The sequence below is a fragment of the Chelon labrosus genome (assembly GCF_963514085.1).
Source record: "Chelon labrosus genome assembly, chromosome: 15".
Taxonomy (NCBI): Eukaryota; Metazoa; Chordata; class Actinopteri; order Mugiliformes; family Mugilidae; genus Chelon; species Chelon labrosus.
This window is the reverse complement of record NC_140348.1, coordinates 14,172,143-14,191,182: the sequence shown is the minus strand read 5'-3', so window position 1 is coordinate 14,191,182 and position 19,040 is coordinate 14,172,143. Positions and strand designations below refer to the sequence as shown.

The following is a 19,040-nucleotide window of genomic DNA, read 5'->3' as shown; positions in this document are numbered from 1 at the left end:
ATTCACCTCTGCAGTTTTGTTTGGGTTCAGTGAGTATTAATGTTTCTGTATGCTGAGTGGATACTATTTGTTTGGCGTGTGGTTTCCAGAAATAGCCGTAACCTCGCACAAACTCATCGTTTTTGCTGTCTCACTTGAGGTCGTGACACAGCTACCGAAAATCGCTATTTTGTTTTCTTTTTTTTAATGGGAGCGAAAAAAGCAAAGCGACTGCAGGATCTGGCAACCGCAGTGTCTCTGAAGCGGAGATTTTCTCTGGGGTTGTCGACGGAGTCAGCGTCCTGTGGGTTGACAGCCAGGGCCCTGTGACACATGCTCATGCCCATAAACAGGGATTTGGCCCTCTGGAGAAAATAACCTTGATAATTACTGGGTGCATATGGACCTGCCCACAGTGAGAGCAGGAGGAGGAGGAGGAGGAGGAGGAGGAGGAGACGAGGGCTGACTAGAAGGAGAAAGAGAGGGAGAGAGCCACATCCGCTGGTGCATTCCTGCATGCTGTGTCATACTGGTGCTGAGTTTCCCCTCGGTTTGCATGGAGCTTTCCACAAGGTGGAGAGTGCAAAGAGCTACTGACGCAATGCTTGGGGCTGTGGACACTGGCATTTAAAGTTTAACAAGGCAGCAAGCCACACATTCATGGACTCCCCACGGTAACAAAAAGACAACATAACTGTTTGTAAAGTCAACATGCGAGGACTCGTAGACAATGGAGAAAAATTGGAGCCATATGGGGGTGGGATACATGGAAAGAGAAGAAAGATGCAGCTCGGTGACCTAACTGTGGAAGCTCTCATAGATTTCAACTCCCCGGGTTCTTTCTGGCCTGCGTCACGTGGCTCTCTCTGGTCTAGCTGAATTGGCATCATTACAGCAGCCGGAGCTGAATGTTTGTGGCTGGCTCGCCGCCCGTCTGCTTGCCTGTCATTCAGCTGGTTAAAGAGGCCTTGTTGAACCACTGCACTGTGCCTGGCTACTACGGGGCCATTCATGTCTGTAACGGCAGAAAACAGCCAAGTCCTGTCATCAGAGCTAGCTAGCACATACCAATTTGCTACTGGAAATGACAAGGCCATTTTGCTTGGTAAGCACAGTTTCCCCCGAGCAACCGTGTAACCCACTTTTTCAAGTTTAGATTACATTTCAGCAAACGCTCCTCTCTGACAGCGTCTTTAAACAAACACCGTCTCAAATATGTTCTGTGACTGTACGCCACCTACACTGAGTGTATAGTGAAATAGACTGACGTGTTCCCAAAGGAATCACTCGGCAACAGTAACAAAACAACAACACAGCGCCTTTGTGCTGCCTTGAATGGTGGAAATATCAAACAGGAGGTTTGAAAATGCAGTTTGTCACTCTGAGAGAGTGTTTTTTTCTTTTCTTCTTCTGCTTGTCAGAGGCTCTGAGTGCCTTTGGCTAATGGCGGCTCATCCTGTCACAGTTGACCTGTGCCTTAGTGAACTATTTTCCGTCCTTTTCTCAGTCCCAGTGTGACACACAGAGAGAGGACATGCATGACAGCCATGACTTCATCCTGTACTCTCCTTTCTCTTTACCTCCTCCCACTTGCTCTTATCCTTGACTCTTCACCTCCCTCTCTCCAATCCTCCCTTCTCTCTTATGCTTTTTTGTCTTACTCCCCTACCCCTCTCTCCGCGTCTGCAGTCCTAACATCTTCCTGCTGTGATTAGCAATAGTGTTTTTTCCCCAGCCAGTGTAATGTCTAGATCCTCCTGTGTCCTTGGAAAGCAGCCTAATAAGCTCAGACACACACTGATGTCTCTCAGCTCCACAGGCCTATTCTCCAGCGTCACCCAGCACACACCGAGGTAAACAAAGACTGCCACACACACGCGCGTATGCACACACACTACCGTTGTGCGCTAATAGACCGGCATACCAACCCACTGAGGACAGCGTTGACGCTAGCTCGCTAACGTTGACCTTCCGTGTGCCAATCACAACAAATCTGCTCCCTGATTTGAATGTGGGGAGGAAAACAGTGTAAATTGAAAGCAGAAATCCCCCTGGTGTGAGACAAGATGAGCCTCCGAATAAATTATTCAGATGGCAGCCTCTCTCCTGCATGATTCTCGCCTTCTGCTACGTTTAATGGCATCTGTGATGACGCCCATTGGAGATTAATCCAGATGTAAGACGCTTGTGTGTTTGTGTGTAGGTCTGTGTGTGCTCGTCTACTCCCATTTGTGTGTTTCTGGGTGTGTGTGTGTGTGTGTGGCCTGCTCGCCCCTCTTCTCATGCATCCCGTTGTGTCGTGTGATGGGGAAACAAAGCCTCAACAGGGGAATTTATTGCTTCTCCAGAGAGGGCTGTAAATAAACAACTAGTGAATCAATGCCTCCATTTGTTTTTTCTCTGATAATTCTGCCTGTGTCGTTAGGCGGTGTGACAGCGTTTTGCAAGCCGGCGCAGCTCTCAGCAGCCATATTTCCTCTCTGTGAGAGTGAGAAAACATGCCTCACCGGCCTCATGTTTCATGACAGAGGCTCAGTAAATTACTGCATGCTTTTTCATATCACTCAACGCAGCTCATTTAGTGCCATGATGGAGCCTTTGTATGAATGGGCTATCACATTAGCATTAGATACCGTGCTCTAAAACTACTCAGTCAACTAAAGATGCACCAGAATAGATATAACCAGGTGCAGGTGAACGCAAAAACCCATGGTGCAAGCATATCAATTTACGTAAGCATCATTGATGTGCTGCAAAAGAGTGACCTTCCCCAAGTACTTAGAAATGCTTGAGTATAAAATATTATTCTGTGTTTGGAAATATACTCTTTGCAACACAAATGTCTCTAAGGTCTCGTTAGGTCTGGTATTAATATGTTTTCTGAGTGATCAGATTACAAGCGACCAGCTTAAAGTGAAGGTGTGAACACACCCAAAAAACAAACGTGGAGGACGCATTTGAGATCAGATCGCTCAGACCACTTTTGGATTTGGTCTGGGCCGCATGTGACCACATTCCTTTGGTGGCGTGAACTCGCACGTGTCCTGGCCACAGTGAGGGACCGTTTACGCAAGGCGGAGTCATTCATTCAAGAAAAAAAAAGACGTGCAATTGATATTTTGAATGATCAAGAAACAGCAAGAGCATTGTAAGTTGTATCTGTTTATTACTAGAGAGAGAGTTTTAAAATATATATATTTTTGATTTGAACTGTTAACTAACTAAATAAAAAATAAATCTAAACAGTAATAACAAGTGAGATTATTGAATAGAAGCAGGCTAGGTGTAATTCCCTTATGACAAAACGTATCAGGATGTGGTTGATTAGCTACGTGTTTCTGATGATGTGCAGAGTAGCCATGAGGAGTTAAATTGCCGTATTTCCACAATAACAACTGGAGTACTTATTTACTTTTATAATCTGAGAGTTTTCTTTTACTGCTGCAAACGGCACAGCAGTGATATTATGGTCCATATAGACCATATAGAATATCCTTTATTGTCAGAAGACAGGTTACACAGTGCAATGTTTTCAGCTCTGCAAGATGCTCAGTATAAACAGAGCGATATTAAAAAAAGAAAAGAAAACAGCAGCAACAAGAAAATATATAATCTAAATCTAAGTCAGAATGGAATAGAATTGATTGGAATGTAATATAAACATGAATAAAAGTATAAATATGACTGTGTAATGGATACGGCTATACAGTTATATGTACAGTATTGTGCAAATTGTCATCCAGCTTAGATACACGTATAGAGCTTTGTTCGGGTCTCAGAAATAATTAACACCAGGGTAGAGGTAAATAGATAACTTAATGTGTGCTTTACGGCTTATTATTTCCCCAAAAATGCATCATATCACCATACACCTCTGTTGGCTGGCTTGGAACCACTGTTACAGCCCCAAATAATATACTTTTATTTGTATACAGAGCTCAAAACTGAGATCAGATGTCAAGCTGTAGCTTGAGATGCATGTGGAGACAGATTTTAATGTTACCGTGACATTAAAATTATTCATGGTTTAATCTATTTACAGTGAAACAATACTTCTATTATTCTGTCCAGTGTATTAGTATGAAAAAAGACATCTTGCAATTGGGCTAAATAACGAGAGTGTTTGTAGGGGAGGCCGAGCTTCACCTTTAAACTGCATGAATAAATTAATATTTCACCTAAACGCAGTTCCGTGGGCTTCAGTAACAATAATTAGCAGAGCACAGGTCCCAGAAAATATGAGGGGAGTTACTTGAATTAGCTTCGGTTCGATGACTAATAGGAACGTTGAATAATGGTGTGAGCGTGTGTTCCCCATTCTTCAGGAATAAAAGTAACCTCCCAGTGTGTAAACCTTGATTAGGTGCAATCATTCAGCTAATGCTACTGTTGGTAACGCCGACATGACTACACATAAGAGCCTCTAATGAGCACAGGTTTACCATGTTTCTTTGTACTCAAGTACCCTTCTCTGTATCCCATATCCAAGTGTGAAATTACAATATCAGATCGTATTTAGTTAATTAAACCCATATGACTAATTTAATTTGACTCAAATATGGGGGGAAATGAATAAATCATGGAGGCGTATTTAGCTTGCTAGCGCTGGTGTTAACAGTAATTAAATGTGGGGCAATCTGTAGCTTGTGAAGATAGCTCAAGTCTCTTCTTTCCGCCTACTGTACAAGTACACATGTGGAGAAGGAATAAAATAAAATAAAAATGTCAGCCGGATGATTTTTTGGGAGCTGTCTCGCAGAATATTAATGGAACGATGTGGGAGTTTCAAACACAATTAATAAGCGAGTTAAAGATGCAGTTCTGTAAAGTACGCTGGTGCATTAGAAGGCAGCGGGCGGTTGTCCCATTAGGAGATCTGCACATCTCACTTAGAGGAGAGCCAGAAGCAGAGGAGAAATATTCCTCCGTGATTAGAGCCCGGAGTGTTCAAAGACAGCTTCTGTTGCACCTTAGATGGGCACAAAACACTCAGGGAGAAGACAAGGAATCGGCTTGTATTTGTCATTTAAGTATTTTATGTTTCATATTTGGCAGGGATTAGAGACGCGTTTTCTCGCCAGCTCTGTCGGTCCTTGTTATGTGCTTCCAATTTGTCAGATGCACAACAGGGTGCTTTATTACATCTCGATAAATGATGCCACCTAAGTCTTGTTTTGCTATCACTGAAAAGCACATTGTGTTTTGTCACACTCCCTGATGTGCACTGCATTCTGTTTTCTTTCATTTTAGACTCACTCTGTGATTGATGAGGATTAAGAAACTGATTTTGCCTAATAGGAAACACAGCAACGTCCCCATCCAAACTGGTAAGGATCCTGATTTGTCACCTACTGTATGTCTTCATCCGAACAGCTAAGCGCCGGCTTCCACGGCGACGCTGATAGCGCCTTAGCGCGGTTTCACAAACTATATAAGATGGCCGCAGTTTGGATTTTTGTCTTTTGTTGCGTCACACCAGCCACTAAACACACACAGGCGCTTTGGTCCTGGAAAAGAATGCACCGGTGATCATGTTATGTCGTAAATGAAGCAGAAAACTGTGCTTTCAAGACTGAATTGGAAACAGCGTTTGTGATTCAAATGAGCCAAACAGCGTACAGACTTTTCAGTTTTTAACTCAAATCATGTGTGCAGGAAAGGGTTTTGATTTCCCTGTGATACTGAAATTGATACTACGCCGTGTTCTATTGTCCAGGCTCTCTCAGAGAAATCTGCCGGACCACATACACGCCAGAACATCCTGAATTAATCGGCAGGAGAGGCTGGCCACCATTGTTTTGAATGAAAGCACATGTTTACGTGATGATTTACATGATAGTGGGTGATGGCATTTCCTCTTTGCATGGTAGACAGCTGGTGCTTGTCAGGTAGGGGGGTCAAGTCGGTCAGAAAAGCCCAAACAACTTGTGGTGCCAAGTCACTCTGGGCTACGCTACATCGCTGTTGTTCCTCTGATGTGGTTGATTTAGAGGAAGCCCATTTGAGGGATGTTTACAAGACCACATTCTTACATGTGGCGATACCTTTTCGGCCCCGCTTCAGAGCCGCCCCTGGGGCTTGAAATCTGAGCGGCACTGTTAGCGGTGTTGAGCCAATGCTAAGTTGCCAAGCATGGCCATTGATCTGCCTCTATCAATACCAATATCAATCTCCAAGAGGAGGATGACTGCTAATCCCCATTTCCCTCATCCTCCAGTCATTCGCTGCATAACCTGCAGAACAAGGCTCCATTTGAAGCGAAAACGTGCATGAATATTGTGTTCAATTAGCCTTTGAACAGCACGGATTATTATGCATTCAGTTATCCCTCGAACTGCATGAATATTAAGTGTTCATTTAAACCTTGGCAGAGATGAAACACCCCATCAGTCGTCACCACAGTGTCGAAAACCTTTGACCACCACGGTGGATGATGTAATTGGGGTGAATGAGGAAGCGGGGAAACATCACACATCATCAAAAGGATGTCATATTATGGCCCCCAACGCATTTAAGTAAAAGGGCGACCTTACCCCTCTGCTTTTGTTTGGGAGGCTGTGCAAAATGTCGACAGTGTAGTTTGTATACATGTGAAACGGCATCAAAGCGCTGGAAGGTGAATAATTCTTGGTGGCATCTGCACATTCTGCAATATGCTAATGAGCAAAGCTGCAAAAGCCAGATTGCCAGGAGAGAGAAGGGGAGATGGAGAGAGGAGGGAAAAAAAAAAAAAAAAAAAAAAAGAGGGAGGGAGCCGAGTGGAAAAGAGAGAAACAGACGGAGGCTGGTGTAAATTATGGATGCAACCTGCGATTTCCAAGAGGAAAAGAAAGGCAGAGAGAAACCTCAAGTCATGCATATCAGATTACGCATTTACCACGTTTTTTTTTTTTTTTTTTTTTCTTATCATGGTCCGTGAGCAAACTCCTATACAATCTGGCCTCTTTGTGTGTATCTGGGAGCGAGCGCGAGGCGGTGAAAGCACTTACACATTCATCCACGTCAAGTTGTGTGGATCTGAGTTGTGCTGTCAGGCATTCTCCAAACTTGACGTGCGTCTGAGTCTGTGTTGACTCTCTATTGCTATTGTGTTGCTGCGGTTTGTGCGTCCACTGTTCACACGCATCGCTCCGGCAATGATCGCGCAGAAAGAGAAATCAGTTCTGGCACGTCCTTTTACGTCACTCAAATCACACGAGACATATAATATTGCTTAACTACAAAGCTGAACTGGCTGCTTTTTAAAAGTATTCATTATGTATCTTGCCTACTCGAGCACTTCTAAGTTAAGTAAAAGTAAGTATTCGTGTGCCACTGCCACATCCCGCCCTTGTGCGCCAGTCCCCTGTGTGCTTCTGTGAATAATGGATCCATTCTTGTGTCGTGTCTGTGACTGGGGCCTGTGCAGTGGTGTGGTTTCCCTGCCAGAGGTGGAGGTGCAGGGGACGGGAGGGGCTGGTGGTCTGGAAATAGCTCTGCCTGTGCTGGGAGCACCTTAGGTGGGCCTCTGTGCCAGCTTACCTTTCCTTTTACACGCGTGCGCGACAAAAGTACAATTCTGCCCGGAGAACCTGGCACACATTAAGCGCACATTTTCCAGTTAAGTTGAAAGGAAATCTGCTTTGACCTGTCTCCGGTCAGCTTTGCTGTCCGAATGATCTCCTCAAACACGGCAGGAGAATTAGAAAAGGCCTGCGATTTCGAAGAACTGAAAAAGAGCCACATTGCGCTTAAAGCGAGAAGTGTCTGAGCTGGAAACAGAAACTATAAAGCTGCTCTGGATCTTGCCTGCATGTAAATGTGTGTTAATGTGCAAAGTAGGTCATTTATTTGGAGCAGGGACAGCCACACTGTGCCTCTCTTGAGCGATGTCAGAGCAGGGAATCGGCTCATAAAGCAGACACGTCGCTGGATTTGGTGAACCGCGCCGTGGATTTACGTGCACCGATATTTTGTTTGCATGTCGAGCCCAAACTCTAATACTCCGGCGGGAGGAGGGAGGAGGGGAGGGTGGTGACGGTGAAAATGGCTGTGGTCAGTCCAGAGACAGCATCAGTAACCACAACCAGAGATAGCAGCCTAAAAATCAGACTAAATCAGATTACCAAACAAACGGCTAAGAGGATTTATTCTGATCTTTTTTTTTTTTTTTTTCCTCCATCAGACGGACATTAAATCTGCAATCTATAAAATCCCTTCAAATGATTTTCTATTTTACTCTGTCGTCCTCATCGTCTGGTCACATGTTTAGAGTGAAGCTCTTTTCTGCTCCCGGTGAACTCTGCCCTTTTGTTCTGCCTTGAGGCATCTAGCAATTGCTTCGCTAAACAGGGTATCATATCGGCCTTTAAAAATATCTTCACGGGGTACAACACCAATATGACCTCCGACCAGGTGCTGTACTGTTAAGCCCCGTAATGTTATAATAACGTGTTCTACCCGGCGCGCTCGCTGTTAGGAATACAGCTGTGTTGAGAGATGCCTGTGGCTCTGTGGCTGCCACTTAAACAAGCGCAGCAACGTTCTCCGGCACAGGCTTAATTAATAGAAAACATAATATATGGAGGGGGAATAATTACACCTTGTCCCTGGCTTTCAGAGATCAAATATGTCGCTGCATTTCTTTGAATTAATCTCAGGAATGATTGTTGGTTTACAGGGAATCAGTGGCAGCACAGTATGTTCTCAGGGAGGAAAAGACTGTAGATTAATTTGGTTAATATTTCATAAAGCTTACAAAGGCAAAGGGCATTTGGGGCTTTTCAGATTATTTGTTCTCAGCCAATATTACACACCACGGCTGAGCTGCTACGCCACTGTGCCGCACGTCTGCAGCGCTCAGCACAATGCCAAAGAAAGGCACCTGCCTTTAAAAGTGTTTGTCTCCGATAGGGCTGTTTGTGAAATGGGAGTCGTTCTGACGTGCTGCTCCTTCTCCTTTGCCGTGATCTCATTCAGAGGAGCTAGTTCACGTTAAGCATTGTATTGCTCCCCTGGGTGCTGATAACTGCTTAAAGATTCGTATTAATATCCTCACTGGCACTCTTTGATATCAGCTGATTCATTTTTAGCCTTCGCTCGGCTGCTCACATGCATCTCGGCTAAACATGGCAGAGTGCAATATAGCATTGCTCTTGACAGCCTGACAAACTGACATTTCCTCTCTCAATCACTCCCTCTGCTGCCCTCCCGCTCTCACTCTCTTTCTCTCTCTGACAGAACTGTATATTGTAACCAGCTGTAATCAGCGCAAACCTAATCAAATCATTGCTCCAACAAGCAGCCTTGGCTGCCGGGCTTCCACGAAACACATCTCTGATCAGGAGGCAGGCCCGCTCGTACGGCAGCACTGCAACAGCCGCCGCATTAAATGTCAGGAGAAGTAGGATTATTTTTGAAAATGTCACTGACGGCATAATAGCTTAGCAGAAGAGTGTCTCATGCTATGTTTGCATTTCATGTCAGCAGGTGTGATATGTAACTCTGTGTGTGTGTGCGCGTTTCGGAGTGCACAGACAGCGATAAAAGCTACTGTACACAAATGAGAGAGCAAACAGAATGCCGAATCTGTCGACTGAAACTGGCGCGCGATTGGCAGAGCGCGAGAGCCATTGAGTCAGCCATTAAAGTGTGTGTTTCTGATCTGCACAAACAAATGCACATCTCCAAACCTCCTCATTACTGGCAGCGGGAAAGCTGCCTGGGCACCGGGACAACTTGTTTGTGTGTGTGTGTGTGTGTGTGTGTGTGTGTGTGTGTGTGTGTGTGTGTGTGTGTGTGTGTGTGTGTGTGTGCATCTGGGGTGTGTGTGTGTGTCCACGTGCACTTGTATGTTTGTGGCGTTCGCCTAATTCGGCGCTCTCCTTCCAAGATTCGGTTAACCGAGTTGGCTCGCCCTATCACATTGCCACAGAGTGTGCAGTTGCTTCAGCCTCTGTTTCATTTAGTGGCACCCACGCTCTCATCCTCTTGCCATGAAAACACGCTCACGCTGTAACAGACATACACACACGTGCGCACACACACACACAGATGAGTGAGAGAGTGACGGAGGGACAGAGTGAGAAAGAGGGAAAAAATAAGAGAGTACCAATTAAACTCCTCAGACAGTTCTGCCAACAGACATCAGGGGGTTGGAGGCGGAGAGTGTTTGTCTGCGTGCGCATGTGTTGGATAAGGGGGTAGGGGGCGTTTGACTAGATCGCGGTCTCTAACTTTGTGTTACATTATCAGTTTTGTACTTGTACAAGTTTTTGAAACAGCTCATTACAGTGAGGCGTCGGTAACCTGCTGAGGAGGCTGGCGGTTATCGAGAGCTTGCAGCTTTTTATACTCGTTTGTTGACAGTTTGGTGCACAGTAGTTGGGAGGAAAATTATGTTGCGTGCTCGGATTCACTTCTACTATATGACTTGATTCAATCTGCTTTAAGGGATCGCGTTTCCCCGTGAGTTTTAATTGTATACATATAAACATAGAGCTAGCTATACAGATAGCTTCAAATCACAACGACAGTTGTGAGTTTCGTGGCGCGGTGGTGTAAGGGTGACACATGTTTTATTGGGACAGGTAAGTCTGGAGTTGCTCTGTTGTCTCGGCAAAGGTCCGTTGGGCCAATTAAATCGTTTATGTGGGATTTATGCGGTGATGGACAAAGTACGCATACACATCATCTGAGACCCACAAAATGACTCTTGATTGTTTGTAGGAGTAATTGCGTACAGGTTTTTGTAGTTGTTGTTGTCGTTTGGTCTTTCTATTGGTTAAAACATACACCATAATGTAATTCCAGGCTCATATATTATGATAGTAATTGAGTCTTGCTACACCAGGCTATTTTAATTATACAAATCTAACATTTGAGAAGTTGGAACCAGAGAACATGTATCACCTTTGCTCGATGAATGATTTGAAAGTTATTGTCAGTTTTTTTAATCACGACTTTAACCAAAACAACAAAAATCTTCCCCATCACACTCTCCTGTCAGCAACCAGTAGCTAAACCTTAATCCAAACAATCTTAGAGACAGAAGAACTCTTGCTGCACTGCCAAACGATGCCTCCCCCTCTGCTCTGCGTTCATGCTGTGAGACAAAAGGCTAGTTTGGCCAAATCAGGACTGACATCATTGGCAACAGCTGCAGGCTCCATGTACTGTGTGTTTTCCACGCGCGCGCGCGTGTGTGTGTGTGTGTGTGTGTATGTGTGTATGTGTGTTTGTGTCTGTCAAGATGAGGTGACCTGATTGCTCAGCTGAGCAGTGAGGGAAGACCCAGCCTTGTGTTGTTGGTGTAGCACCAATAATAATAAAAAAAAAAAAAAACAACATCAGATGGACCACAATGCATTCTGGCCGGCAGCCCCTCCCTCTCAGATTCCCTCTGTGTTTTTGTCTGAGTGCAGCGCCCACCCCTCCATCACGCCCTCGCCACACAGTGCCACTTCTGACCATGCCAAAGCAGATTTGGAGATGAAAAATGATCCACCGCTGGCCGTGCACTGCAGTATCAGCTCCCAGCTATAGAGTGGACCGGCCAAATCCTGTCTAAAGATCTTTTATCCTTATTGCTGTAAAGATAGAGCTAGTTACAACCTCTCTTCTCCTCTCCTCTTTTCTCCATCAATAATTTCCATGTACAGTCTAGGATTTTATGCTTTTATTTGATAAAGGAAACCAAAAAACTTTTTTTTCCCCAGTTTGATGTGGGAGTTTCTCGCTTAACCAGCTGCAGGGGCTGACAGTCTGTAAAACCTGCAATGAAACCTGTCTCAGTCTGCCGCAAGGTGTTATTAACCCACTTAAATGAACTGGATTTGTTTTGGAGAGTGGTGGTTTCAAATGAAAAGGCCGTTCCTTTCTAAGAACACGGTTTTAGAGAACCCGCAGAATTTGGATCGGCTTCAGTTTAAAGACAGCGAGGCGCTGGATGTCGGCAGATTCACTTGTTAGTGCCGGTGAAAGGTGTGTGGCCTCGTCGTTCAAGCCCGCCTCATGAACACATAAAATGCCTTCTCGACACATACACACACAGGCACAAACAGAATTGGCCCCCCGACCCCCCGGGGCCTCACCTCAGCAGCCTTTTGGAGGATTGTGTGTTTGTGTGTGAGGCTTAATAACCTTACCAGGGCCATCCCACCCCTGCTGCTCTGCCTTATTACTCCCTGTACCCTTTCTGTTTTGTCCAGAGGAAGGAAAAGAGATGGGATGGATTTCAAGCATCACCTTAGGGGAGGCTAGGTGGGGCGGGGGTGGGATGAAGGCTGGAATGAGAGCTGCGAGGTGGGAATGGTCAGGGTGAGAGGGCTGTGGGGGAGAAAATTGAGGAGAAGGAAGCACAGAGAGAAAGCAGAGAAAGGAGTGGAAGGTGGGGGCCAGCAGCAGTATTGATGGAGTTCAGATAAGTGAAGGATTAGTGGATCCACAATGAGCCCGAAGCTGCTGCTCCTCCATTCAGCCAGCGGGGAAGTGGCTCCTCTTAATGAACTCTTAACAGGAAAAGGACACCCTTACATACATATACACACATAGACGCGCCATTTATACCCTAGAAAGGTTTGTTCCAGTCATATAATGGATATGTGCACTTCTAGAGCTCCTCGCTCATTAGTCCTCATCCATTTCTGACTCCGACTTGACTAAGAGCTACTAACACTTTTTTTCCAACACCTTACTTTGAGTAATACTTGAGCAAATATCGTACACCTTCCTTACTCTCCTCAAATCCATATCCAACAGAGAATTGATCCTACAAGTGTTACATTTGTAGTCGAAAAGCTAGATGGAGATTATTCTTCTGTTCCAAGCCGCCATTGTTGTCCAAAATTGATTAAAACGCATCAATAAGCCACACCATTGCTCTTATGTTCCCTCACCATGACAACATGGGCTATGTAGTTTTAGTTATTTTCATCCCCCCATACACCAACCTGCAGCTGCATGCATCCCCCAGAGTACCAAATGTGTATTTATCCGCCACTTAAAGTAGAAAGCCCCCAGAAGTGGACTGTTTACATTCCTTTCTAAGTGACTTTTGCTAAAAACTATAGCTGTTGTTGGAATTTATTTATTCACTTCACATTGATGCAGAACATTTAACATTTAAAGCAGTTATTTAAATAAAGCGTCCAATACCTATCACGATAAAACGTGTCCCGAAGTCATTTAAAAGAAAGCACAGATTTATCCTGGATTAGATTTAAAGCTGGTAGGGAGTCCCATAACTTAGAGGCACAAACTGTTAAAGCCTGGTCACCTCTGGTCACAATTTCGAAAGGTTCCTGAAAGATGATCTCAGACAGCAAAAGCCTGAAAGCCAAACCAACGTCCCTGCCCACAAGTTTTTTTTTCTTGTCTGGAACCACTCCATTGGAAACTGATTATGCTCTGACAAAGCTATGCCAGGCCAATCCAATCATTGGTCTGGGTTTATTTGGTGATGGACAGAAAATCAACAAATGCGTAGTCGTCCATGTCATCTGAGTGCCCTGGAGTTGATGTAGTTGAGGTACAAGATCATAAATGTAACTTGGTGCCAAGTCATGCGAACCTTTAAAAACAGTGACATCTTCAGTTCTAAAACTCAGTGGCCACTAGTGAAGACCAGCGACAGTCTAAGTAATGTGGCATCTTCTACTGGAGCGAGTTAAAAGCTGAGCAGCAACGTTTTGAATTAGCTGAAGCCCATGAATGTTTCCATTAACGATACCAAAGTAGAGTGCGTCTGAACTGGAATTTTGCAGTCTAAACGTGATCAACACAAAGAGCCTCCGCTACGACTACTGACACTTTAACTGTATTAATGCCGCCTTTCACAATTTGTGTTGCGATTATCACCGACACACTTTTAATCCCTCTCTCTGGCCTTTAACGGAAACATGAGCAGTGCACTCTTACTGTGTTTCTTTTGTTATTCTCCCTCGGCACACACTCACACATGCCCACTGCAGCAGACACAATAGGCGATCCCGTGCTTGTTTTGAGTGAGAACTCCTTGTGAGTACAGGGATAATGGTGCACAAGACTCAATTGAATGTGTTGCAAACAGTCTGGAAACAGGTGTTTCTGATTTTTTTTGTTTTGCGCGTCAGTGAGCTTTAGGTGTCTGAAGCGGAAACCCAGTGGCTCCAATTTCATCTGGGGTCATCTGTCCTGCTCCGCGTGCCTCAGAGGTTAAAGTTTACTGTGCTGGGTTATGCTGAGGGAAGGACTGGTTTGGTTAAGCTCTGAAAACTGATTTTGTCGATTGATTAATCAATTTCTGTAATTGTTTCGGGGCCAAATAATCTCCTGCAGACACAGCAGGATACAATCTTTCCTTGTGCATTCATTCTCCCAGAACCATTTTTTTCTTTGTTTCCTGAATAAAATGTTGCGATTCAAAGCTTAACAGAGATTCTTCTTTTATTTTCATTTTTGTGTTTTTTGATCCAGAGAGATATGTCCTCAATGCCCTAGAAACCATATATGTATCCCATATATACAGTATATATATCTTAACACCACTACATTCTGGAAGTCTTTACAAGTCTCTGTTTCCTCTGAAGCCTTTAATAATCAGTGGAAACTCTTGACACTCTTATGTGTCTGTGTGTCAGAAAAACAAAAGAAGAATGACACTGCGGTTACATAAGGCACGTCCTTCTCTTGTTTTCTCACATTTGGTCCTCCTCCTTCTCTTTCATTCTCTACCTCTCTCTTACAGGAACTGGCCAATTTCCTGAGCCTGTTTTTCCATTTTGCTTCCCCCTGCATGTATCTTTTACATGCATATGTTTCTGTGTTCCTCTGTGTGTGCCTCTTCGTCACCCCCCTCCTCCCCCCATTCCAGGACAGGCTCTCAGCTAGCAGCTTAAAATGTCACAACAGTTTAATTTCTCGAGAGAAAACTGGTTGGAGAACGTTCTGGTGTGGGCTCAATGCAGTTGGCGTCGGATTGTGACTTGTACGGCTGGATGCTCCGACATCAAAATACATTCATTTATTGATATTGCTGCTAAATTTTAATGTTGGAAGACTAGAAGAAGACATTTTTGGGTCGCCACTGGTCAATGGTTTCACTCCGTTTGTCTGAGCCACAGGTGGTGGTAACGCACCAAGAAAACATTGTTACTTACTTGACTATGTTACTTAAACCAACTAAAAAATAAGTAATATTTCAGTTATGTTCACTTTAACAGTGTGATATGCACTTTGGCTTTCCAGTTTGTTTGTTTTTTCTCACAAATTTTATTGGTACACTTTAACGTTGCAGCTTATTCTCACACTCAGGAGTTTATGCCTCTGCGGGACTAGACACTGTAACCTACGCACATAGCCTATGCTGGTGTGAGCCATTTATACTTGCGCTCATAGGTCTGGCTAAAAACGCCACCTAAATGCTAGTCTATGCTTTGTCTTTTTCGTCACTTGGGTTAATTTGTCTACTTCCTGCTTCACTTTCTATTTCCTGCTTCACGTTTAACAATGGTGACTGAAACTTTCGCAGAAGACAAGTGGTGCAAATGCTTGTACCTTCGAACCTCCTCAGTCAATCTTTCTTCGGTGTGGTCCATCTTTATTGATCCAAAACAGTTAATCTGAAAATGCAGACATGGAGAAGCAGGCGGAAATACTAAAGCGGAAATACACAACTACCAAGCCTAGAAATCACAGCTCTTGCGCTCTGCTTTGCCGCAACGTGTAGTTACATTTCTGGGGAGGTGCATGTCAGGTTACGGCATTAGGGTCTGCGTAGGGTCTGGGCTGTCGCCGTAGCTACGCTGTCAACTTGACGCAAAAGCATAAACCGCCTGTTGGAGCCTTCCTGCACATTAGTCCAAGGGATTGTCCAATGTAACATCTCCTTTATTGGTTATATTTTGTTGGCTTCAAATAAAGTATACGTCACGTCCTGGTGGCCACCTTCCATTTGAGTCATTGACCACATTCATGTTTTTACCATTATTTCTTTATTTCTGGTCTGTTGACTGCACTGAAATTTTGACGCCACAGTTTTCTCATTGGCTATGTCCACACTGAGACTACATCCACACTAGTACAAAAGCGGTTTGCCTCCTTCTCATGTAGGCAGTGATCTCATGATAAAAGGCAGAATATAACTGCACAACAACAGATGCTTGCATGGACAACAAAGTCAGCAACGTCTGTAGTTTGTTGATTGATGACTCACTGGTAGTTAAGGATGTGTTTCTGTCCGTCCAGATCAGGGTCATGCGATAGGAGTGTAGCGAATCGGGGATCCTAAAACGCCAGACTATTGCGGATCCTATATGTAAACTCTCACAAACAACCAACGGCTCATGAGCAGTAGTAGCATTCCTCACGCAATGAACCCACCCTCTAATCAAATACACGCTCATTTCATTAGATTCATTGGTTTTGATAGAAAACTGATGAAAATATTCAAATATTGTGCAGCCTGGCTCTCTGCAATGCAAATCAAGCTATTCCAGAAAAAGCAGTGTTGTTGTTTTTGTGTCTCATTAAACATTAACGTGGGCTGAACGGTCCTATTTGTCACCGTGACCCCTCTAACGGTCACTCGTCCGGCTCGGGCTGAGCGCCTTTGATCAAAGCTGACCGGCGTCCCGCTCTGGCTCCACACCAGGCCGGTCCCACAGAGCGGCCGCGCAATTGGTTTTCCTATTCAGATTGCAGCTATTACTGTCCGACATAAAGTTCATTTAGTCTGCTGTCGATGTGTTTGTATAATTGCTTTGTGTGTGTGTGTGGGGCCGGTGCTGCCTCGGTTGATGAGGGAGATCCTTATTGCCCCCGGCACAGTGGCTCATGGAAATCAATGTTTGATTTGCCGGCTACTTGATAAAGGATTTAATGCTGAAACATGCCCCCACCCTCTCCTGCCTTATTGAATCCATTTGTTCATTTTGGATTCATTCAGGCCCATGTTTGCAAAGTAGTGGTATTTGCCTGTGTTCATGCTTATGTCTGTTTTGAATGGGTTGGCAGGTAATAAGATACCTGTGATTACCTGATGGACCTTGTGTCCGCTTGCTGCTGACTACCAGTACTTGTGTGTGTGTGTGTGTGTGTGTGTGTGTGTGTGCGCGCAGTGTCCAGAGTGGTGTACAACCACTCCGATGCTCCCTGCTCTGGGTGTATGTATCGACCAGACTCTGGAATGGAGAAATGCCTGCCCAGCACACAAAATCAATGCCTGCTGTTTTCTCCTCTCCAACGGCCTCCTGTTATCTGCAATGAATACAAAGCACATATTGTAGCACACAAGACACACACGCTCATACACCTCATCTTTATGTCTGCTCCCTCTTTTCACAGCTGCTGTGCTGGGATCACAGACAAACCCACAGGAGATTGGGCTAAATTACAAGTCAGTTACACTTAATGGGAAGAAATATGGCTCTCGCGGCTTGTTTTCTCATTCGGAGCGTGTTTGCCGCCGAGTCTTCTGTCGCCTAACGAGACTTCAGCGAGACCTACGCTGCTGCAGCTTTCATTGCACGCCGAAGTTTATTATTTCTCCTGCTATATAAACTCTGCTGTGCCAGCAAATCAAACAAGGCAGCCAAGAGTGTGAATGAAACATCATCTGTCTTCCATTGTGTTGAGTAGCATAGTTGGCAAAGTGGCCAACAAGTGTTTGTTTAGCCAGCGGGCAGCCCATTTCATTTCAGACGCGGGGATCAGATCAAGCCTATTTTCGCCATTGTGCGAACGCTCCTCCTTCTGTTTCCCTGTTTCTCTCACTGTCCCAAACTCTTTCTTTCTCGCTGTCTGTCTCTCTGTCAGGGATTATAGGTGGCGGGCGGTGGGAGGAGGAGCAGGGGAGGCGGCAGATTAGCGGCGGCCATCCAGCGGGTCCGTCTGTCTGCCATCAGAAAATAGAATTCATTTGTGTGATCCAGATGCTTATGCTCAGCTCTCTGCATCTCTGTTTGCGTATGTGTGTGTGTGTGCGTGTGGTTGTTGCTCAGTCAGAGGAGAGGATTGGCCGCTGGGCTGGGGGGGCTGGTGGAGGTGTGGGCTTGCTTACATCCGCTATGCAGCTTTTGTACTCACATCAAAGCTGTGACCTGATGACTGTGTACCCTGTTCAACCACCCTGACGGAGTACAGTGTAAACAGGAATGTGTACCGACATATGTATGGAGTACATAGTTCCTGTCCATTCTGCCTATGGTTCTACGAAGCCATTTATTTGCTCTGGTTCTTCAAAAGCGCTCAAACTGACTTTGTAAAAGGCAACGCAGCATGAAAGAGTGGTGACACTGAAAAGATTAGTTGATTTAAAATTTTTGGCACCGAACAAAATGAAGCAAGAAGTGCATTGAGAGTCGACTAAAAGATGGCACTGAACTCTCCGATTCACACACTTGCACGGGTTTAAGTTTCAGACTGTAGTTAATGTGTGGTAATTGTTAGCTTTGACCCTAATGGAGAGGAGGCAGAAAAGAGCAGGTGGGGGTTGTCGTCTGTTGTGGCTGGCTGGCGGGAGTGGGGTTGATGGATGGACCCAGACTGGAGATCTCATGGAGGGCTTCTGAGCAGGATATTGGGGGAGGTCTGTGGGGTCCCTGAAGGAAGCACGGTAGGAGGAAGGGAGCCAAAAAGACTTGTCATTAATCAAACTCCCTCCACCTGCCACCTCTTGTCTCTGTATTCTGTCCTCTCTATATTTTATCCCTCCTGCACCCCCCTGTTCTGCCTAAAACCGTTCTTTGTTCCAAGTGTACTGTAAGTGGCCCTACACAGTCTGGACTGCAGTGCAGTGTACTCCCTCCCAAACATCACTTTGGGATGTGTTTAATGCTATTACGAGGTGGCAGCTCAGGCAGTGTGCCCTGCGACAAGGAGGGATGGACTCACGCCGGGGTTAAACACGACTTAGTTTTGTTAATTCACTTAAACTCGGGTGCTTCTGCTCCCTGCCACTACCCTCTTAACTTCATGATCACTGCAGCCCTCTAATGCCCGCCTGAGACTGCTCTAATGCTCATTTTGTTGCTTTGAGGTCAGTAAGAACATTACAAGGCATTTTAAGAGGGTCAAATGTCTTGGCTTGTGCTGGTGTGTGTTTT

The 19,040-nt window shown here is 45.0% G+C and overlaps 1 protein-coding gene across 3 annotated transcripts in view; it reads left to right on the top strand.

Moving 5' to 3' along the window:
• zmiz1a (zinc finger, MIZ-type containing 1a) overlaps positions 1-19,040 on the top strand; it is a 76,483-nt gene that overhangs the window by 9,280 nt on the left and 48,163 nt on the right. For 2 of the 3 annotated variants that reach the window (XM_084561293.1, XM_084561291.1), the window contains exon 2: positions 5,230-5,306. The exons of the other annotated variant lie outside the window; for it this stretch is intronic. The gene's annotated coding sequence lies outside the window, so the exon portion shown is untranslated. The remainder of the gene's footprint in view (positions 1-5,229; positions 5,307-19,040) is intronic. 3 annotated transcript variants of the gene reach the window in all.